Raw genomic sequence first — 23,766 nt, forward strand, 5'->3', positions numbered from 1 at the left:
ATCTAGAGGAGGAGACAGTGGTACAAGGGCCCTGAGGTGATATCAAGGATCAGTAAGAGGGCTAGTATGGCTGGCACAGAGGGGGAAAAGGAGGGGGAGTGAGTTGAGGCAGATCATGTAGGGTCTTATAGACTATTCATTGTAGCTACTTTGTTATCCTGAGGGAGATGGAAAAATCATTGGATTGTTCTGATCCTAAGGGCAATGTGCCCTGAATTTATGTCTTAAAAATGAACTACTTATTCCCTATACTGTGTCATAACTCCTCCTCCATCCTGGCTGTAATCTACATTGTTCTCTGACAACACCACTCCTCACTTCTTCATTTCTCTGAGTCACCTCTTCATCAGGACTTTCCCTTACACAAAGGTCGATTTAGGTGCATCTCAGGCCCTCATAGCACTGTCATTATAAGTGTTTATGGGGTTAGGAAATAAATGGATAAGGGTGTGAATCTAATTGGAAGTGAAGAATGCCATGTATGCCAGGGGGAGGCCAATAAGCAGATGCTACTCTTAGTAACGAACATTTTTTGAGTGCTCACTATCTGCCACACATTACACTAAGTGCATCTCATGGATCGTGTCGTTTGGTGCACCTCTGCTATTGATGCTGTTTCAAAACCTCCTTTACAGAGGAGGAGTCTGATCATGGAGAGGTGAAGTGACTTGTCCAAGGTCCCACACCCAGCAAAGGATGGAGATGGGATTGAACCAGGCAGTCAGGGTCCAGCAGGACTTCGTGCCCGGATAAGAGAAAGTAATTCATTTCCCAGTCACATAAAAACACAGAAAGTAGGTCTGGGCGACTGAACTTCCACAAAGGTCAAGGATGGGCAGTATATCCGGCTTATTCTGGGTGGCACCTTGTTACTTCTCTGAGACAGCATCTACACAAGTCAAGGTAGAAAGGAGTGTTCTCACTGTAGGGAGGTGTAGCCGTTAAGAGAAGAGCTTTGTGTCAGGCAGACCTTGGTATGGTTCCAGCCCTCCCAGTTGTCACCTGTGGGACCTAGGGAAGTGACTAAGATACCCTGGACTCAGCTTCCTCATCTGTAGAATGGGAATATGATTATTTGTAAGGATTACATTTGATAAGCTTGTAAAGATCCTCCACTCCCCAGCTCATGTCCCGTCATGTTATTTGCTCCAGTTCTCCTGTCTCGCAGCAAGACAGCTAGCAGACCCAGTGCCACCAGCCAGTCTCACTCCATATTTTGAAATGGACACTGGATGAGCATGGAATACTCCAGGTATTTTTTTTTAAAGATCTTTATTTTTAGGGCTTGGAGGTCTTAAGTAAGAATCGGGTCAATCCAGGAGCCAGACATCCACATTTTCTAGGTGGAAGGAACTATCACTTTAATGGAAAGAAACCAGTATCTACGGAGGGTCCACACAGCACATCACAAAAACGTAGAGAGGTGGCCTTGGGATAAGCACTACTGTAGAAAAACTGAGGCACAGCGACATTTTATAATGTGCTCCAACTCACATGCCAGATTGCGGCAGATCTGAGACCGGGATCCCAGAGTTGTCTGGCCCTGGGACAAAACTGTTTTGTACCTACCCAGTGGCATCAGATAAAGGAAGCTCCTGCTAGACCAATGAGTGAGGCTTACTCCAGGAGCCAATACTGTGTCAAAGAATACTTCACTTCAGCTTCTCTAGGTGGCACGTGACAGAAATCCACTTTCAACGGGCTTAAGTTAAAAAAAAAATTTACTAGAGGGGCGCCTGGGTGGCTCAGATGGTTAAGCGTCTGCCTTCGGCTCAGGTCATGATCCCAGGGTCCTGGGATTGAGCCTCACATCCAGCTCCCTGCTGAACAGGGAGCTGCTTCTCCCTTTCCCTCTGTCCGCCGCTCCCTCTGCTTGTACTCTCTCTCTCTCTAATAAAAAAAAAAAAAAATCATAAAAAAAAAAATTTACTAGAAGGGACACTGGGCTATTTTACATAAGAACGAAGTGAACAGTTAGAACCTGGGAAGGCTGCAAGCAGAATCTGTCAAGTCACTTAGAACCCACAAAGCTAGTTCTTGTCTTGTTCTCAGGTCACATATTCCCACCTCTATTTTTTGGTCGGTGTTTGTGCTTCATACTTTTTTCAAGAGACTGGCTGTGTCTGCTTTTACAATCCTTGGCTGACCCCGAACTCCCAAGTTACATGTCCAGCAAACAGCTTCCCATCTTCCCTAACCTCTATCCCTAGCATCCCAGCTCCAAATTCCCCAGAGAGAGAGAGATTTTTCCCAGCCTGAGCCCACATCTCCACTGACACAGTCAGTTATGCTGCGAACCAGGGCCACTTAGTCACCCGGGCTGAGGTCCAGAAGGGAAAAAGCAGTGCTCAGAGAAGAAGGTAGGTCAGGAGCTCTTAGGTCTCTACCTCAAACCCTACCTGGTCAATTTGCTAGAAAAATGCTAAGTAAAATGAGGGGCGCCTGGGTGGCTCAGTCATTGAGCGTCTGCCTTCGGCTCAGGTCATGATCCCAGGGTCCTGGGATTGAGCCCCACATCGGGCTCCCTGCTCTGCCAGCTGAGATGGTTTTGGTGGAGAGACAGCCAAGGTCTCTCCCTCTCCCACTCCCCTCTGCAGGCTCTCCCTCTCCCACTCCCCCTACTTGTGTTCCCTCTCTCGCTGTCACTCTTCTCTGTCAATAAATTAAAAAATCTTAAAAAAAAAAAAAGAAAAATTCTAAGTAAAATGAATAACAATGACCTAAACATGAATATGAACACTTAAAATATTTTTAAAAGCAAAGTTTTAAGTAATAGGAACACCTTTATATGATTTAGCATTTTTCTTTATACAGTTCAGCTGCTCATCATCAAATATCATCGAATCCTCATTGTAGTGCCAGGACTCAAAAGAAGGATAAGTTTCAAAACCTGAAATCCTGCAAGATCGAGCTCAGCTCCTGTGGTTTGAACTTCAGAGCATCTATAAAGTCAACAGTCCTTACAGAAGACTGTCTTCCTCTTTCCTGAGAAGCCTCTGATGCCCTGCTTTCATTCATTGGTGAGAAGGGATTCTTTTGCTTCCTAATTTTTAAATTACTATTAGTGCCTCTGGCGTCCTGCTTGCTTTGCCTTCTCTGAGACTTTCCAAGAAGGAGGACATCTGATTCCTCACTAATGAAGTTTTTTTTTTAGCAGCTTGGCATAAGCTAGAAAAAGAAAAGAGGGATGTTTCTGTAAGCTCCATGCTTTTCTTCTTTTAACTCCACTGCCTCTACTCAACACCAAGTGTTTACCAAGCACCTGTTAGGTGCCAGGTCTTGCAACAGAAGCAGGTTCTAGCTGCAGCTGTTTTATTACCTTGCTGCTCTGATAATAGATCTTCTTAAAGGACACAGTCACATTTTCTCAAGCTTTCTAAAGTACCTGTTAAAAATATTTAGCTAGGTTATACATTGACTTCTCCAAGTATGGATCTGGAAAGTTCAAAATGAGTTGAAGAATCAATGCAGGTTGGTTGGCTTTTGTTTTTTAAGCTTATCCTAGAATTTCTTCGGTTTACATTGATTTCAACACTCCTGGACTGACAACATGGTTATACAGCAGGTTAAGAGTCAGAAAGTATGTTGTTAGCTCTCATAGCTGACTTGTAATCCCACCTAGGTGTAGGCGCGTACCAAACTAACATTTCCTGTTAAAGATGTTAAAGATTAGTAACACATGCCTTGATTGAGCCAGCTGAGATGGTTTTGGTGGAGAGACAGCCAAGGTCTGAGATATGCCAGTGTCCTGCTTGTATATTGGATCCTGGAGCAACAGGACAGCCTTCATCTGCTGGGGCAGTTCCATCCACGTTTGTTCATGAGTTTCTTTTGGTAGAGAAATGCACATCATGAACTTGCCCACTGTCCTTGCTGGAAGGGGAAGGATGTTACAAAAACTTGGCTTATTGTCAAATGCCCTGGAAATGTCTATTTACAGTGCTTCACAGAGAGATGTCTATGATTGAATAATGATGCTTGAGTTTTTGACTGTAGTCTGTAGGAGATGCCTCTCTCATTTGCCACCTGAAAAGCTGCAATTACCAAAATTGCTTATAATGCCTCTCTTTTAGGAGTTCCCCTATCGGGAATCCCTTCAGGAAAATTCATTCATGCGTGCATTCATTCATTGCTCTCTCTTCATGGCCATGTGAGCAAACCTGTTCTACCAAAGCACAATGAACTTGCCTACCAAAAAAGACAACTCAAAATTTTGATGTTTAAGACCAGCTGATCACCTGGGATAAAACCAATGGTGTGCTGGGAAATGTTTGACAGTCAGCTTGCTAAAAAAATTAAAAAGCTCTGATTTGTAGTGTTTGCCGATTTCCCTGGTATAATACTCTCTCCATGGCTGAGTTCAAGCCACCACGGTGATGCCACTGAAGGTGGCTCTTGGTTGGGGGGGAAGTTGTGTGCAGTGGCCCCCATGGGTCATATGAGCCGGCTATGAATGCTGTACACTCTACACTGCATATGTGTATGGTCATACCCTTGGGGTGCCTGGGTGGCTCAGTTGGTTGAGTGTCCAACTCTTGATCTCCGCTCAGGTCTTGATTTCGGGGTCGTGGGTTCAGGCCCTGCATTGGGCTCCACATTGGGCATGGACCCTACTTGAAAAAAAAATGATCCCACCCTTGCTGATTTTCTTCCCTCCCTCCTGTTCTTGTTCTTCTTGTTCTTTTCCTCCTCCTCCCCACGTCCTTCCCCTTTCCCTCCTCCACTTCTCCTTATGCTTCTCCTTCTTCTTTTCTGATTTCTTTACCCAGCATTTGCTTTCTTCTCCCTTCCTTGTCCCTGGTTTCAACTCTTAACTTGTTCTGCAACCCTGATCTCAGTTCTCACCACTGGCTCCTTTGGATTTGTTGTATGTAATGCTCTCTTTCCAGCTCTTGGGACTCTGCATCCTTCTACCTGGCTGCTGCTTTGGCAATTGCCATTTCAGGGATTCTTGGATAGAAACTCCTTCCCAAAAGCCCCATTCAGCGAAGCCAAATCACTGCTCTCATTCACAAGGCAGGCTGGTTGCAGCTCCCACAGCAGGAGTGGGGGTGGGGGTGAGGGCAACATTCATAAAGAACGGCACAGCGTTTATCAGGCCTGGGGACTGGTGCATGTCAAGTGCATGCCCAAGTTCAGATCTCAGCTCTGCCACTTCCTCTTGTATTATCCTGGACATGTTACTCATCTTGCTGTTTCTGGCTTCTCATTTTTAAGACAGAGGGCCTCATTGGGCTAGTCCTTGATTAAACAGATTTATATTTGTAAAGTGCTTATAATAGTGCCAATCACACAGTATGTGCCATGCAAATGTTTGTTAAATAAATAAGACCCATTCCACAAATATTTACTGAGTACCTAGTTTGGGCCAAGTGCATGTACAAGGCATTGTGGGCACTTTCAAGACTGGAACAGTTTCTTCTCTTAGTTGTTCACAGTGTAGTACGGGGGGGGCGAGGGGAGGTAACATGTATACACAAATTGCCTTGATTCAAAGAGGAGATGAAAATTTTGAGAATTATGTGGTAGATACTGTAATAGGTACTTCTTTTCATTATTTTATTTAATATCATTTGGTCATCACTTAAGAGATATCATCTTTACAACATTTACATTAAAAAAATTATTAGAAATACCAAACATTTAAAATCATTGGCCTATTTATTATCTTTTTCATGGATGTCAACAATTCCTTTTGATTAGACAGTTTTTTCCTCGTGGGGCATTCATGTTTGTAAATTAATTTTTTCTTTTATTATGGATATTTCAAGCATGCACAAAATAGACACAATGATATAATGAACCCCTAGGCATCTGTCCCCCAACTTGAATCATTAGCAACCTATAACTCATAATTGTTTTGATTTATTCATATCCCCACTCACTATCCCCATCTAGATAACGAAAAAAGGAAATTCTAGACACCATATCATCCCACCTGCATTATTCTCATTTTATAGGTGAGCAAAATGAAGCTTAGGGAGTTTAGGCAGTTTGGTGAAGGTCGTTCAGCTAATAAGTGGCCAAGCTGGGACCTGTACTTCCGTCTGTTGTACTCCAAAGTCTGTGCTTTTAACCAGAATGCTAAAATTTGGGGGAGGCTACAAATGCCCCAAGGAAGGGAAGAAATTGAGAGTTCAGAAGGGAATCCGAGAGGACTTTGCAAAGAAATGGCACTTGAGGCTGTTGAAGTGAAGGTAGAGACTTTTAAGAGAAATGAAAAGCTTACATTAAGGCACAGAGGAAAGCGATTATATGCTGAGCAGTGGGTTTGAAGAGTATTATTAGTGTGTGGCAAGCAGGTTAACTTGATCAGAATCATTTGGGGAGGGCCTTGTTTAAAATGCTGATTGCTGGGACCCCCGCCCTGAGAGAGGGACCAACTCTCTGAGGTTTGGGGCCTCCAGATCTATTTTTAACAAGCTCCCCTGGAGTATCTGATGTACTCTATAGTTTGAGGACCACATGGAGACATTTGGTGGAACCAGCAGGACTGTAGGGGTAATCACTCAGCGATTTTATTTTTGTTTTCCACTGTCTGTTCAAATCCATTCTGTAGCCCTGAGAGAAATCCCAGGGAAGCCCCATGACTTTCCAGGTCATTGTTAATCAGGTCTCCACTCATCTCAAGTCATAGAAAGTCTTATTTTAGCAAATATATCCCATGTAATACTTCAAATTCAATTTAAAGATTTTTGCAAGGAAAGTGAAATCTCTGTCTTCCAGCTTCTAGGGCATGCTTGGGCTGGCAGGCCACATTGGGCAAGGAGAAGGTGGGGGTCTGTTTCTCTTTTTCCTGGTTCAGGCTTCTCCTCTCATCCCACTCATCAGATTGCCTCCAAATTTTCCAGAGCAGTATTGGAAGGAGGGAGACAGTGTCAGGTATAGAAAAATCCTTACTTTTACTTTAGCACTACTTTCTGGAGAATAAACTATTTTGATTTTCCAGATTCCTAAATTGGTCTTCATATGTGTTTGTCCTGCTATTCAGCTTTTATGCCAGGTTTTTAATTTTAACAAACCACTATTTAAATTTCCAAGAATTCTCCTTATTTTTATTGTTGGCAGCCCAATTTTGATTTAAGAATGTGATATTGACTTAAATATCTCTTCATACATTAACTATACTTATTTCAGAGTTCTGATTCTTGTGTTAACTTTACTTCATTTTGTGTTAGTTCCTCCTTTATTCAGCCTCCTACCTCTCATGCTATTTGCCTCAGCTATTTGGTTGTCTAGATTGATTAGTGGGGTTCTTTCAGCACAGCTGAAAATCACTGTGGCTCAGGTAATGAAAGTAGATTATGATCACAGGGGATTTGGCATGGGAATATGTAGGACAATTGAGTTTTCCTTAAAGAATGCAGAAGATAGGGTGCCTGGGTGGCTCAGTGGTTAAGCCGTCGGTTTAGGTCATGATCTCCGGGTCCTGGGATTAAGCCCTGCATCAGGCTTCTGCTCGGCAGGGAGTCTGCTTCTCTCTTTCTCTCCCTCTCTGCCCCTCCCCACTGCTCATTCTCTCTCAAATAAATAAATAAATAAAAACTTAAAAAAAAAAAGAATGCAGAAGGTGCTTGCATTCTGGGCACAGGGACTTCTTATCTATTGGGCCATCTGGAAGGGACTGGGGACACTGATTTCCTTCTCTCAAGCCCTAATCCTTCCTCATGGAATCTCCTTTGGCAGACCCCCTACTGCATTAAGAGGAATGTTCTTTTACCACAAGAATCAGTAATGCAAGGATGAGTCAATATTAGGTTATATAAATGACCATGTTAATAAATCAAAGGGGGAAAACCATTTCATTTAGACAAATGCAAAAACACATTTAATAAATTTCAAAGTCCAATGCTGATTTTAAACATTTGTTACATTACAAAAATGGACATGTAGCTAACATGGCAAAATATGTAAAATTCACACACATTTATACACAGCAAAAAAAGCCATTTTGCTTAGCAGTAAAACATGAAAGTGAGGAATAAAATGACACCTACATTTACCACTAATATCTTTTTAGTATATAAGCAATGAACATTATATATAAAATTTAGAAATAACAGAAAAATATAATGGAAATTGGAAGTGCCTCCTCCCATAATGCCATGCTTAGGAAATAACCAATATGAATATTTTGATGCCATTTCTCCAAATTTTACTTTCCTCAGCAAATTAAGATTTATTGTTTTTCAGATGGATCACAAAATGGGATCAAAGAATCAGTCAACACATTTATTTCTTTGTTTTTTTAAAAGATTTAGTTATTCATTTGAGAGAGAGAGAGGACCTGGGGGTGGGAGGGGCAGAGGGAGAGGAAGAGAGAGAATCTCAAGCAGACTCCCCAATGTGGGGCTTGATCCCACAACCCCGAGATCATGACTGGAGCTGAAATCAAGAGTTGGATGCTTAACCCACTGAGCCACCCAGGTGCCCTCCAGTCAACACATTTAGACAGCAGTGTAAAGTAGCAGAACAGTTTTAATTGGGGACAAAAGTTGTTGTTTTTAAATTCAAATCTACTTTATTTTATTTTTTAAAGTTTTTATTTAAACTCCACTTAGTTAACATACAGTGTTATAGTCATTTCTGGTATAAAATTTAGAGATTCAACACCTCCATACAACACCCAGTGCTCATCAGGAAAAGTGCACTCCTTAATCCCCATCACCTATTTCACCCATCACCCCACCACCTCCCCTCTGGTGACCATCACTTTGTTCTCTGTAGCTAAGAGTCTGTTTCCTGGTTTGTCTCTCTCTCTTATTTTTTCCCCTCAAAGTTGTTATTTACAGATGTTTCAATTATTTATTGATGTGTAGCAAACTACCCCAAGGCTCTATGGCTTAAGACAACAACCATTTTATTATTTGCTCATGATTCTGCCAATCAGAGTGGTACTCTCTCCTCTCTCTTTATATGGCCTTTCCATGTGGTCTCTCCAGCAGGGGGCCAGACTTCTTACAGGGTAGATCCAGACTCCCAAAAGCACAAAAGTAGAACCTTCTAGGCTTCCTTAATTCTTACTCACAGTGTTATTGCCACTGTAGTCTGTTGATTAAAAGCAAGTCATAGGCCCAGTGCGTAATCAAGGGTAAGGGGCTACACAAGGGTGTGAATACCAAGAGGCATGGTTTGTCAGGACCACAATTTAACAGACTAGCACCACAGATATGCTTTTAGTTACAGACAACCCAAAATAATCAATTGGAAAAGAATTAGGAACAATAAGAGCTTAGTGAAATGACTGATAACAGAGTAGATAAAAACAATTATATACCTAAACAGTGTTACAAAGTTTAATAAAATCAAAGGTAGTATTTATCATACCAATAATTTTTCTCATGAATACTTATTTAGCCACTACCATATAATGAGTATTATGCTGGGCCCTGGCTATACAGAGGTACACAGAATAGACACAGATTTAATCCTTATAAAATTCACAGTCTAGAGGAGCAGGCATACATTCAACAAAGTCCCAGAGGTAGGAAAGAACTAGTGCATTAGTGAGTTATTGCTGTGATGAATGCTGTGTAACAAACAATCCCCAAATCTTAGTGGCCTAAAACAATAAATATCTATTGTTCTGTTCAAGAGTGTTCATTGTTGGTGAGTGCTAGTTTGACATATGGGGTGGGCTCAGGTCTGTTCCACTCATCTCTCCATCTGGGATCAGCAGCTAATCAGAGTGCTCTCCTGCCAGACTGCAGAAATCCAAGCCAAACCATGTCTGCCCATTCAAAGCCTATGTTTGCACTGTTTAGTTACATTCTATTGGCCAAAGAAAATCACATGGCCAAGTCCAATATCAGAGACTAAGATATATAATTCTATTACATGGAGAAAATGAGGAAAAAGAAACAATAATCTAATTAACCACAGTAATTTGAAGAACTGAGATAGGTCCACTGAGGCTTGGGTGTCATGAATGAGAAGGATAGTGGTGGGATATAAGGTTGAAGTGACTGATAGATAGGGACCAGATCATTTAGGGCCTTGTTGGCCTTGTTAAAGATGTTGAATTGCATCTAAGTGCAATGTAAAGCCATTGGAGACTTTTAAGCATGAGAGTGATTTGGTCAATTTGCCTTTTAAAAAAGATGCCACTGGAGTACTCGGGTGGCATAGTTGATTAAACACCTGACTCGGTTTCAGCTCAGGTCCTGATCTCAGGGTTGTGAGATCGAGCCCCATGTTGGGCTCCACACTCAGCACAGAGTCCGCTTGAGATTCTCTCTTCCTCTCCCTTTGCTCGCCTCCCGCCATGAGCTCTCTCACACCCTCTCTCTCTAAAGTAAATAAATCTTTAAAAAAAAGATGCTGCTGTGTAAAGAACAGAAGAAAAGAGGACATAGAATAGTTATCAAGTTAGTACAGTAAGTAAAGATGGTGGCTTGGCTTAGAGAAGGAGAGGAATAATGTAGATGAAGAGAGGTCAAGGGATTGAGATACATTTTAGAGAAAGTATGGTTAGATTTGGTTGTGACTTGGACTTGAGGTTGAAGGAGAATCCAGGAATGACTCAGATTCCGGCAATTGCACCGGGTGAACACAGGTGTCCTAATTGCACTGGGGAGGATCTGGCAAAGGAACAGATTTGAGGAGGCAGATTAAAAGTTCAGTTTTGGAAATACTGAATTCCATATTCTTGTGAGACAATACTCATAAATATCTAGGGATAAACTTAACAAGCAATGTGAAGGATCTATATGAATAAAACTATAAACCTCTATTGAGAGCCATAAAAGAAGATTTGAATCAACGGAGTGTCAAACCTTACACTTGAATAGGAAGACTCAAAATTGTAGAGATGTCAATTTTCACTAAGTAAATCCATAAATTCAATGCAATTTCAATCAAAATTTCAATAGCATTTTTTTCCCCTTGGAACTTGCAGCAATTACCAGGGACATTCTCTAGTAGAAGAATAATGAGAAATAACCTGCTCCATTATATACTAAAATACATTATAAAACAACAAAATTTATAACAGCAGAATATAGACAGAGGGGGTAGACTGATAGCTCAATGGTGTGGAATAAAGTGTGGAAATATAGATTCAAGAACAGATGAGGATTTAGTATGTTACAAGGGTAGTGTATCCAAGTGGTGGGAGAAAAGTCTATTCAGTAAATGGCTTAAAGACAACTAGATAGCTATTTGGAGAGAAAAGGGGATAAAGCTGCATTCGGCAAAGCTCTACTTTTCTCTTTTTATCTGCTATATACTATTCTATTTCAGTATAGCATAGGGTAGTAAGTTATATTCATATTGATGTACTTTTAGGTTTTTCCTTTTTTAATTATAAACAATGTGAAAAGAAAATGTTTATATAGCATCTTTGAACAAATGTGTGAATCCTTCTCTAGTGTAGACTCAGAGATGTGAAATTGCTGGGTCAGAATGCATGCACTTTTTTTTTTTTTAAGGACTGTTGAATTTCCCTTTGAAATCCCAAACTGCATTCCAGGAATAGTGGACAAGAAAACAAAAACGAAATAAACTCAAAAAAATAGATGAATCAAGTTAATAAAAATAAAGCAGAAATAAATGAAACAAACAAACAATAATTGAGATGATCAATAAAACCCAAAGCTGGAGTGTTTGAAAGAATGATAAAAACACACAAACTCTCGGCTAAGGGTACTCAAGGTAAAGAGAGAAAACACAAATGGTATTATGCATAACGAGAGAGAGCACGGATGCAGAGGAGATTTTTAAAATTAGAAGACTCCTTTGTATAGCATCTTAGCTCAAGTCAGAGGGTGAGGTAGGAACTGCAAGTAATGAAAATTGCCAGTGAAATTCTTTTCTAAGTTGGGCTGATGTTGGAGATAGATATGCTCTTGCAAAAATCTAATGATTTTTCTTCAGCTTTGAATTCCATCATTATATTTATGATTCATGGCCAACTTACATGAAAAATATCTTTAAACTATTTGAATTACTCTTGGAGTGGTGAGACTCAAATGTTGAAACAGGCTGACTGGATGAATAGCAGATTCACATCTTGCTCATATGAGGCATAACTTCTTTAATTGGAATAACAGGAGGAATTACCCACATGGTTTGAATTGTTAGGCTCCCTTTTTTCATCTTTCCTTCTTTTCTTTAAAAAGATTTTTTTAAAATGTAATAGAGCATGTATAGTTGAATTCCCATAATAAATGTATGAATGATATGATCCAACTATATAACTTTATATACCAGTCCATTTGAAAACCTAGATAAAATGGACAAAGATGTCAAGGAAAATATGAATTACCAAAAACTGATCCAAGAAAGCCAATAGAAAACACTTATAAAAAATAGGTAAAGACCCATCTATCAATCTGCCCCTCCCTCCCTATCACCCAGGACACAAGCCTTTTGTAGTTACACAGGCAAGCTCTATGGAATCTCAGAGAAGAGCTCCCTCCCATCTTACATTTCAGAGTGTAGAAGAACATGGGGCCCCACCAGTTTTATTGTATAAGGCTAATTTATTTCTGATTTCAAGACAAGAAACAACAATTACAGGCTAATCTTACTTATGAATATAGAGGCCCAAACTCTAAATAATACCAGATAATTGAATCTAGTGATGTATTAAAAGAATAATATAGCTTGATCGAATAGAGTTTATCTGAGAAATACAAGTTGGGGAATCAATGTAAATATCAATGTACCTTACTATATTTAGGGATTAAAAGGGGAAAAATTCAGTGGGTACTGGGAAGACATTTGCTAAAATGCAGCATCCTTTCAGGATTAAAAACAGGAGAAATAGATACAAAGGGTACCTACCATAAATATACAGCAAATATTTTTTTATTGAAGTGTAATTGACAGGCAATGTTACATTAGTTTCAAGTGTACAACATGGTGATTGGACAACTCTATACGTTATGCTATGTAGCTACCATCTGTCACCAAGCAATGCTATTACAATCCAATTGACTATATTCCCTACGCTAATATATAGCAAATATTATACTTGACAGTGAATCTCTAGAAACATTGTCATTAAAGTAAGAAGGAACACGTGGATGTTTGCTTTAACTACCAATCATTACAATTCTAGTGAGGACCTACCCAGTGCAACATGAAGAAATGTAAGAAGATAAATACTGGACAGGAATATAGAATTACAGAATGGTATTAACTGAAACATGAAAACATTGTTCTCTTTGCTCCCTTGGCTGTCAGTAACACTTAAAAAAACCCTTAAACCATATAAGGAGCATATTCTATTTACTCTTCTGTAACTCAATTATACATATGGAATATCTCTATAGGGGCACATATACATTAGGTGAATTAATGCAGTTTGTTTAACTAGGTCCCTACTGATGAACGTTGGATTTCTTTTTTCTTTTTCTCTTTCTTTCTTTCGCTATTTTAAACACTTCTTTGTCTTTGTGTCACTGTATTTGAGGGTTAAATGTCTAGATCTTGAATTGCTAGATTAAAAACAGCCTAGATGTCTTTCAGCACGGGAATAGTGAAGCAGATTGTGGCTTGCTTTGCATTCCAAACCATGGAATACACCTCAGTGATAAAAAGCAATAGACTATTGGCACACACTACAACTGGGAAGGAAGAATCTAAGGAATTGTGCTGAGTGAAAAAAAACAATCATAAAAGGCCACATGCTATATAATTCCCTTTATATATAACATTTCTAAGTGACACAGTTTTAGAAATGGAAGACAGATTAGTGATTGCCAGGGGTTAGAAATGGGGTGGGGTTGGATGGTGGAGATTTGGGGGGATGTAGGGCTGGTCATAAAAGGGAGCAGGAATGATCCTTGTGGTGATGGAACTGTTCAGTGTCTTCACTGTGGTGGTGAATCCTAATGGGGATATGTGAGTCCAAATGTGAAATTTTATAGGACCAAACACACACACACACACACACACACAAATGAATACAAGTAAGATGGGGAATCTCAATAAGATGAATGGATTGTATCAGTGCCAGTATCCCAATTGTAATATTGTACTCTAGTTTTACAAAATGTTATCACTGGGGAAACTGGGTAAAGAGTATGTGGGATCTCTTTGTATTCTTTCATGTGAAACTACAATTACCTCAAAATATAAATTAAAAATTTAAAAAAAACACCTCAAGTTAAAAAGATATATATGTAATTTTCAATTTTTATGTTTTTGTCAAGTTTCCCTCCTAAAATGTTGCTTCAGTGTGTGCTCCTAATGACAATAAGGCATATGATAGTATCTACTATTTAATTTAAACAACAAACTACTTTTGACTATCAAATTGGAAAGACTTAAGAGTTACATAAATTCCACTGCTGGCCAGGGTGTGGGAAATAGGTACTTTCAAATGTTGTTTGTGTGTGCTGTACGTTGGGTTCCCCAGGAAGGAGATGAGGTAGAGTCATGGGTAAGGGGGTTATTAGAGCATGTTATTGGGATCAGTGAGTTCAGAAGGAAAGGGGGGAAAGCAGGATTGGGCACAGGGAGAAACTGAGCTAAGATGCAATCTCAGCAGAGACCTCAGCTAACCCTACAGATAGTTTTGAAGTATGGATGACCCTTCAGAGTTGTCTTCAGTTAGGGGGATGAAGCTTTTTGCCCTCCTGTAGATCAGTTATTGGATGCATCCACTCTGCCAGGACTAGGGTGGTTTATGACAAATACTGACTGATGTCAAGTGGCTGAGCATTTTGTCCCCCAAAGTGTATAGTACTTTGTCCCTGGTGGATGTTCTGTAGTGGGCAGGAATATATCTACCCTCTATGCACTTCCATAGGTCCACCCACCTTGTCTCTGATATATCAATCACTCACCATTCAGGCCAGGCCGTTCTCCTGGTTCACTGGGTTTACATATATTTAAACCTCAGATCCCTTCTCTTTCCTCACAAAACAGATAATCAGCTGCACCAGTTTGTATTTTTTGCTGTGCAGACATTTAAATTTTTTTATGAGGTCAATTTATTTATCTGTATTTAATCTTTTCTTTTATGGCTTCTGGATTTTGTGTCACAATTGGAAAGATTTCCCATTCCAAATTTATTTTAAAATCCATCTTTGTTTCAAGTAATTTTTTTACTTAAAATTTTTTTGTCCTTTTGAGATTTGTTATGATATAAAAAAGGCAGATGATCTAGCACCATTCACTCAAAAGGCTAGCCAGCAGTCTTGATCCCATTTATTTAATAATTTATAATTTTACCACTGAATTGAAATGTTACCTTATCATATACTAAATTCTCTGATGATTCTAATGAATAATTTCTTAAATCTTCTTAGTACTAAGTTGTCTTTGCATTTCTGAAATGAATCATACTGGCTCATGATTTATTATATTTTTATGTTTTGTTGAATTCTATTCACTAATATTTTATCTAGGAATTTTGCATCTGTCTTCAACCATGAAAATGGCCACTCATTTTTATTTTGCTCTGCTTTAGTTTTACTGTTTTATATAGCAAAAAGCGATTTGGAACTCCTGATTCCAGGCTTTGACCCCAGGATAAAGCTCAAAGTATACCTCTTTATAGTGTGTGTGGGTGTGTATGTGTGTGCGCATGCACGCATGTGCACACGTGTGTGCTTCCTAGAAGGAAACTCTCCAAGTGGGCACTGGGGATAGAGAAATGGGATAACTCACCCAGTTAACCAATATCCCCAAGAAGAGAAGGGAGTCCTTCCATCCAGAGGATGAACATTATGTTAGTCACCTATTGTTGCATAACAGACTACCACAGACTTAGCAGCTTAAGACATATTTTCTCACAGTTTGCGTGGGTCAAGCATCTGGGCATAGCCCAGCTGGGTCTTCTGGTTGGCGTCTCGCAAGGCTGCAATCAGGTTGTCAGCCACGGCTTGGTTCTTACTAGAGGCTTGACTGTGGAAGGTTCTGTTCGCAGTTCCCTGAGGTTGTTGCCAGAATTCATTTCCTTATAGCTATAAGATTTATGACAGCTTGTTTCTTCAAACCCAGTAATGGAGAGAGGAGGGAGACTCTCGAGTCTGCATGAAAGAGTCTTGCATTATGTAATGTAATCATGGGACCCATCACCTTGTCATATCCTATTGGGTGGAAGTGAGTCACCACACACCCAATGGGATGGGGTAATAAAAAGACCTGAATGGCAGAAGGCAGGGATCATGTGTGACTGCACACCCCACCTGTGGAAGAGCTTCTAGGATCAAAACCTGAATTTGCTGCCAGGTAAATAGAGATCTTACTCGAGCTGAAGAAATCTAGTCTACCTGCCAAATATTTTTCTTCTAAACCCTCGTCTGCAAAATACAAGGGGAAAAAAAAAAATCACCAAATATTTGAAAAAACCAACATCACAAGAGAGGTGTCAAACCCACCAAACACAAAAACTAACTTCTGAGAAAGAATTAATGAGGGAAGGAAGAAAAGACTGACATTAGTATCAATTCCTCAGAGTTTCAGGAGTCTGTCACAATCATAGAAAACCACTATGAAGAATGGGAAATTAGAGGGCCTAAAATTTTAAAGTAGGATTATAAAACAAAACTCAAGTCAACAAGAGGGCTGAGGACTGAAATAGAAAACTGGAAGCGAGGGACTCTTCCAGAATGTGGAATAAAGGGTTCAGAGGTGTAAAGCATAAGAGACAGGGAAGATAGGCCTTTAAGTTACACAATTAATTGAATTGATGTTCTGAACAGAGTTAAGAGAATGAAAGAGAGAGTATGATGACAGAAGCAATAGAAGAAAATTTCCTAGAGCTGAAGACAGAAGCACAGAGTGCTGAGCAGTATCAATAATAGCAATGAAAACCCACCAGGACACATTAGGTAAACTATAGTACCCAAGGGTAAAGAGAACATTCTTGAAACTTTCAGAAGGAAAGAAACAAGTTTCCAAGAAAGAAAAGAGAATTAGATTAGCCTCAGACTTCTCAACATCATCACTGGATCCTAGGAAAAAATAGAGTTCGAAATTCTCAGAAACTTATGTTGCACCTGAAATTCTCTATTTAAACTATTAGTCAAGTATGGGGACATTAAAGACATTGTCATTTCTACATGTATCTAGGAATTGTATCATCCCCCATAGCCCTTCTCTGAAAGTATTTCAGGCTGTACTCCAGCAAAAATGAAAATGGAAATTCAAAGAAAAAGGAAGATCTGGGACCTGAAAAAGCACAGGGATAATACAACAAATAGTTAAGGGTAAAGAATTTCTTTTTTTTTTTTTTTAAGATTTTATTTATTTATTTGAGAGAGAGAATGAGATAGAGCGAGCATGAGAGGGGGGAGGGTCAGAGGGAGAAGCAGACTCCCTGCTGAGCAGGGAGCCCTAGGCGGGACTCGATCCAGGGACTCCAGGATCATGACCTGAGCCGAAGGCAGTCGCTTAACCAACTGAGCCACCCAGGCGCCCAAGGGTAAAGAATTTCATGTGTAATGCAAATAGGGCAATAGTTTAGAATAAAAACCCCAGCTGCTTTCAATGTAGGGAGTGTGAGTGGGCAACCCGGGAGAGAAGTGAAAGCTAAGGGTCATCCGAAGGAGGGTATAGATATTGAATAACTACCTGTGAAGAGAAAAACAGAATTTAAATTTGTACCTAAGTATTATATATATGTTTGGAAATATATATATCTCCAAAACAACTAGAAAAATTGAGCAAAGAAAACATCAATCCCACAAAAGTTACAGGAAGGAAAGGGGAAAAATTAAGAAAGACAACCATAGGAAACCTGAAATATGGTGGCGAAAATAAACTCAAGTGTTAGCATTCAGATTAAATGTAAATTAGTTAAATTTCTCTATAAAAAGAAACTATAGCCACCATTTAGTGTATATCTACCATGTTTTAGACTTTATTTATTTATTATTTATTTATTTATTTTAATTTTTTATTGTTATGTTTGTTTTAGACTTTAGATAGCCGCTTTTATTAAAAGCTAACACTAGGGCACCTGGGTGGCTCAGTCAGTTAAGCATCCGACTCTTGGTTTCTGCTCAGATCATGATCTCAGGGTCTTGAGATCAAGCCCCGCGTCAGGCTCTGCACTCAGTGGGGAGTCTGCTCGAGATTCTCTCTCCCTCTTCCTCTGTCCCTCCCCTGACTCGTGCACTCTCTCTCTCTCTCTAAAATAAATAAGTAAATCTTAAAAAAAGGCTAACACTAAATTTTGCAAGGTAGGTTCTATGTTTACTCTTTTCTTAGAGATGAGACAACTGAAGTTTAAGAGAGATGAAGCCATTTGCTTCTAGTATAGGAGCTGGACACAAACCCAGGCTCTTTGCTGCTTAACGCCATGCTCTTAATCATTCTATTAAACCACCACTTAGCTGGGTTAAAAAAAACCACATTATTTACATATTATTTGTAAGTGATAAACTAATGCAAAAATATGTATAAAATCTGAAAATAAAGGGTGGAAAAAAGATAATACTAGGCAAATTATAACAAAAATGAGAGGAGGTAGGGGCAATAATATATTGATGTCTGCATTATGTGATGTGCCACTCTGAGAACAGTGCATATAGTAAAATTCTGTTTTTGTTAATAAAAATTTATGTGTTTATGTGTGTGTGTGCTGTAGAATTAGGAGTGATGCAAAGGGAGGATGTATGTAGATTGTTTGAGTTATTGTATAGGCTCTTTTACTTGTGTAATTTTAAAATATTTTTTTAAAATATAGGGAATAAAGACTATTCTTGATCTTTCAAGAGTTTATCAGTTTCACTGGGGAGGAGGCAGGTGCCCCATTGTAATGCAAACCAAGACAGAAAGTAGGGGGAGAGGCTGTGTACTATGTTGGATAAACACAAAACTCAGCCTTAAAAGTGAAAAATGGGGGGATGCTTTTCAATAGAGATGTCACCAAGCACCTTCTCTCATCAGACTCTGACAGTTCCCCCTTTCCATCAGGGGGTTGAGAGGGAAGAATCCAGAGGCACCGTATAAGAATGACAGTGTCAGCCACGTGTCTCCATTTCAAAGCAATGGAATGTTTTCAATCAGAAAAATGGAAAAAACAAAACATAAACAACTCGACTTTTCTTATTTCATCCCGACTGGGTTGTCTGTCCCTTTGCAGTTGCTATGGCAACAGCAGCTCTCCTTTTTCTTCATTTAGATCTTTTTCCAAATTGAGAACAATGAATGTAAGAGATCAGAAAGTGGGAAAAGCAAGTAGTCATTCAGGGCATTAGAATTATTTACCCTGGAGAAGAGAATGCTAAGAGGTGGCAATTATATTGTTCTGGGCTATTAAAGGTTACTGCTACATAGGTAGTTCGCTGCTTGGGCTCAAGATAAAATCAGATTTATTTGAACTGGAGGGAAATAGCTTTCGGAAGAAAAAGTCCCTGATAAAAAGTTCTGTGGGACTGCTTCTCCTCTCAGTGTAGATGGATGAGGAGGCACTGGAATTTTGCATCTTGCAGTGGTTGTCATCTTCCTCTGAAAAGTTCTTAATCGGTGAAACAATATATCATTACAACAAACACCAAACACACAGAACTTACTCTGTTTTTATGTTTAAATATAAAATACCACTACATATTTTGTATTTGTTATCTCGCATAATCTTTGCAACAATCCTAGGAGGAAGAGACCATTCTTATTCCCATTTTATGGATAAGAAAACAGAGGGTGAGAGAGTAAAGCAGCTTGCCCAGGGTCATGGCAGCTGATGAATGGCAGATCTGGGATTTGAACTCAGGAAGCCTGTATTCTCATGATAGATCATCACTCTCTTGAAATGGACTCAGTTGTACTGAGGCCTTGGCGGGAATCCTGTATAAAGCCCTAGCAGACATGAGTTCTAGTTTTACTAATCCATTTATTGAGTCCTTCAACAATGACTTATGAATGCTTACTATCCGCAATCCCTAGGTAGGCACTGGGAAAGCAGAAAAGAGCAGATGGATGAAGTCTCCTAGAGCTTATAGTCCAGGAAAAGCCCATGGGATAGAAGCAAATACATGAACAGGATAATTTCAAGTACTAATGGATGCTGTGAAGGAAATAAAACTGAGCAATGATGAGAATAAGGGGTGGGTGGGCAGGCAGAGGGTGGGCTGCTTGGGCAGGATGGTTGGGAAGGTCTTTCTGAGGAGGCGATGACTTAAATTGAGCCCTGGTTGACATGAGGGAGGTGGCCATGTGCAGATCTGGAAGAAGGACCTTCCAGGCAGAGGAGCAGCAAATGTAAATTTGGGAACAAGCCTGAAAGCGGGACAGTGGGGTCAGAGAATGGTGAATCAGGGTAAGGTAAGTGTTGGAGGTTGCAGGTGGCTTCAGATGAGTTTGGTGAGTTGGATGGAGAGACAGATTCACCATTTGGGGTGGGGGTATACCGCTGGCATGCAAACATCCTACAGGGCACAGGACAGCCCCCATCAGAAGAATTATCCAACCCCAAATGTCCATGTTTGAGAAACCCCGGTCTCTGCATACAGGACTAAGAGGCCAAGGAAAGGAGATTGAATTTTATTTTAAGTGAAAGAGAATCCATTAGATGACTTGAAGCAGTGGAATGTCTTGATGAGATTTACATTTCAGAAGATTAACTATGACTGCTGAATGGAAGATACATTGTAGGAGAATCAAGAGTAGAAGCTGAGATTTTTGTATTAGCAGCACTAAGTATTCTGGGTGAATGAAGATGGCGGCATGGTTTAGGGGAGTGGCAGAGGGTTAGGGAGGCAGAGGTAACCACCCTCACTGATGGGCTGGATATGGGGCTTGGATGAGAGAGAGGAACCAGGCATGATGCTCAGGTTGTGCACAACCTGAGCAACTGGGCAGGTGGATGCTGGAGCTGCATGTTTACATGGAGAGGAAGGAGGTTGGGGATAATGTGAGAAACTAGACATGCTAGATGTGACAAACCTATTAGCTATACAAGGGGAGATGTCACATAGGCTGTTGGAAATACAGTCACGTAAGTGACTTATGTCACTTAGTTTCCTCCTTTAGAAAATGAGCAATGGCCCTAAAATCCTCTGATCCTGGAGCGATACAACCTGGACGGGGGCACAGTGGGGGGACTGGATTTGATGGACTTTGGCAGTATCATCCAATTCTACATCTCCCTGCATGTTCCCCTCAGAGCACTGCTATGCAGACAGACAAAAGGGAATTAGTCCTCTTTTGCAGAAACTAAATCATGCTGTGTAACAACTAATCCTCCTAAGGAGCCAGAGTGAGCCAGTAGTTGAACAGTGGTCTGGGATCATCCCAAGAACTAAGGGTGGGATCTCCCTGGCAGCTGAGGGAGATTAATAGAAATAAAATCACACCATGCCATGAAAGGGGCCGTTATCATCGGCTGAACCTCCAAGGAGGGGACGGGACCTCAGAAGGTTATAACCCATGATTCTTACCAACTTCTTTCCCCGTGGCCCACAGGCTCTGTGTCTCCTTCCAAATTCACTGTGATCTTGCATGCCTGACAAGGTTTGGAAAGACCCGAAGCAGGTACACTACCTTATTTTAAATTTGTAGCTGTTTTTTTGGTATCTAACCACAGGCTGAAAAGGGGCTCATGCTTTTGAGGTAACCTGGAGCTAAATGAGCTGAAACATTTTTTGGTTTTGTTTTTTTGAGAAAATGACATAAGCAGCTAAGAGGAAGGCTGGGAGTTAAGTTCCCTCTATTTTTACTGTTTTTGAGGGCGGATGGGGGCAGCAGTGTCGCAGGGAGCACACCCCACCCTCCTCTAGCTTGAGTGGCTTTCCCAGCTGTGATGGGGTTACGCCCAGGGGAAATAATCTAACTGTGTTACTGGTAATTAAATGGAGAATGTCAAGTCTCCCAGAGGACCACTGCTTATTGGAGAAATGGAGAGCAATCTTTGCTTGCAGCCACTCACTGGTGGAAAAGTAAAATGAGCTTTGTTTTGATGAAGTGTCCTAGAGCTAGTGAAACATCCCACGAAGGGCATCGTCTCCAAGACTTGCTGAATTTATTGTGTGGAACCATAAAGCGAAGGCAAAAAAGATTAAGAATCTTGGCAGTTAGTTTAGAGGGGAGTAGGGGGTGGATATTAGCATGGACAACTAATTTTTCAAAGGCTTGACACATGCCAAGCTCGGTAATATGGGTACAATGTTGAAACAAGGGTCTTGGGCAACTATTTTGGGTTTCTGGGCCATAGAGTTTCTGTACAACTCTGCCTTTGTAGTATGGAAGCAGCCATAGACATATGTAAATGAGTGAGTGTGGCTGTGTCTCAATAAATCTTTCTCTATAAAAATAGATGGCAGATGGGATTTGGCCTATGAGCTGCAGTTTGCCAACCCATGGTTCTTATACCTTACTTATCATACAGGAGCTTTATAATTAAATGCTGATGTCTGATCTCACCTCCAGATTCTGAGTGTGGTCTGGAGTAGGGCCTGGGTATCAGTACTTTTTAGAAACTCAGCAGATGATTTATTGTGCAGCTAGGGATTAGAATCAATGGGTTTAGAGTTGTGGCTTTCACTTGGTCACACAATAGAGGTGTGTGTGTGTGTGTGTTAAAAATACTTATGACAGGGCACCTGGGTGGCTCAGTCAGTTAAGCATCCAAGTCTTGATTTTAGCTCAAGTCATGATCTCAGGGTCATGAGATCGATCCTTCACAAGGAGTCTGCTTAAGATTCTCTTCTTCCTTCTCTCTCTGCCTTTCCAACCCCCCACCCCACCCTGCCCCACTGGCTTGTGCCCCCTCTCATTCTCTCTTAAAAAAAAAAAAAGAATACTTATGACCAGTACCATCTTTACAGAGACTTAATTGGTCTGGATATGGTTTAGGGAACAGAATGTTTTTTTTGTTTTTGTTTTTTTAGATTTTATTTACTTATTTGACAGAGAGAGAAAGCACAATTAGGCAGAGAGGCAGGCAGAGGGAGAAGGAGAAGCAGGCTCTCCGCTGAGCAGGGAGCCCTATGTGGGGCTCAGTCCCAGGACCCTGGGATCTTGACCTGAGCCAAAGGCCCATGCTTAACCGATTGAATCATCCAGGGACCCTGGGATCAGAATGTTTTTAAAACTTCCCAAGTGATACCCCTGTAAAGCCAGATTTGAGAATCACTAGTCTAGAAGGCAAGACAAACGGACAGTTTCCATATAGTATGGTAATTCTCCTACAGGAGTAATTTCAACAAGTGAATTGTCCATTTTCTCATTGAATAAACACTTACATAGTGCTTGCTATGTGCTAGCCAAGGGTCCTAGGTGTTTATAGATGTTAGTTAACTCATTTAATTTTCACAACATTCTCTAGGATAAGTACTATTCATATTTCCATTCTGTAGTTGAGGGAACTGAGGCACAGAGAACTTAATTGGGAACAAAGGGGATGAAAGTGTTTTAGGAAGGGCTTCTAGGAAATGTGATGTCTGAGTTGAGACATTAAGGGCATGTTCAAGACAGCCCAATAAATGTGGGGTGAGCCGGGGAATGGAGTGAGCATTGCTTCCCCGGGAGGGTCTGTGCCAAGGCTGGGGGTGAGGGATGGCATGGCATCTATGTAAACAGCAAGTAAGTTGGGTGTAGAATGTATTCTGTTCTTGGGACCTCAAGTTTTCTTTAAATGCAAATGAATTAGTTCCAGAGAGCTGTTATGTTGCATAGTGCCTAGAGTCAGGAATACTGAATTGTGCACTTAAAAATTGGCTAAGAGGGTTGATCTCATGTGCAGTGTTCTTACCACACACACACACACACACACACACACACCAAGAACAAAAGACAAAAACGAACAAAGGGACATAAGGAAATTCTTGGGGGTGACAAATATGTCTATTGCCTTGACTGCGGCGATAG

General features: G+C 40.4%; 1 long non-coding RNA gene across 1 annotated transcript in view; it reads left to right on the forward strand.

Moving 5' to 3' along the window:
• Positions 1 to 543: 543 nt before the first annotated feature.
• The window catches only part of LOC129045827 (uncharacterized), a 198,913-nt gene continuing 175,690 nt past the window's right edge, over positions 544 to 23,766 (forward strand). The window contains exons 1-2 of the long non-coding RNA XR_010411932.1: positions 544 to 1,252; positions 2,815 to 3,020. This is a non-coding gene — a long non-coding RNA (uncharacterized LOC129045827). The remainder of the gene's footprint in view (positions 1,253 to 2,814; positions 3,021 to 23,766) is intronic.

This window comes from Mirounga angustirostris, unplaced genomic scaffold, assembly GCF_029215605.1.
Source record: "Mirounga angustirostris isolate CCGP_5_RB_7025 unplaced genomic scaffold, mMirAng1.0.hap1 SCAF_5, whole genome shotgun sequence".
Taxonomy (NCBI): domain Eukaryota; kingdom Metazoa; phylum Chordata; class Mammalia; order Carnivora; family Phocidae; genus Mirounga; species Mirounga angustirostris.